Below are 430 nucleotides of genomic sequence, written 5' to 3'. Positions count from 1 at the left end.
ATAGAAAGATGTTGTGTATTTCTATTTAAATATTAAATCCAGGGTGGTCTACAAAGTCTGGTTTAGGTACTTAGATATGGCTTTGTGTGTACTAGGTTCTCTTACCTTTGATTATTAGCTGTGTTTTAACCTTTTTGGATCCATCAGGAAAGGTGGCCATGTCACAAACATAGATGCCTTCATCCGATTTCTTCACATCAGAAAGTATTAGATGGGAACCCAGTACATCTCTACCGTTCTTCTCAATCTGGATGGTAATATTTTGCCAGAATAGATGGAATCCATAAAATTGGCTGTGCAAACCCAGCTTTGTAGTTTTATTTGTTTCCTTACTCCATTCAATGCTGACAATCTTGTTATCAGTAGCACTTTTTAAAGTGCAGGGTAAGGAAACATTCTGGCCCACTACAGCTTCCATCTTTTCATAATA

This window comes from Pundamilia nyererei, unplaced genomic scaffold (genome assembly GCF_000239375.1).
Source record: "Pundamilia nyererei isolate P.nyererei 1_Seehausen unplaced genomic scaffold, PunNye1.0 scaffold00180, whole genome shotgun sequence".
In the NCBI taxonomy this organism is placed as follows: domain Eukaryota; kingdom Metazoa; phylum Chordata; class Actinopteri; order Cichliformes; family Cichlidae; genus Pundamilia; species Pundamilia nyererei.
The sequence above is the reverse complement of the archived record's forward strand: the minus strand, read 5'-3'. Positions refer to the sequence as shown.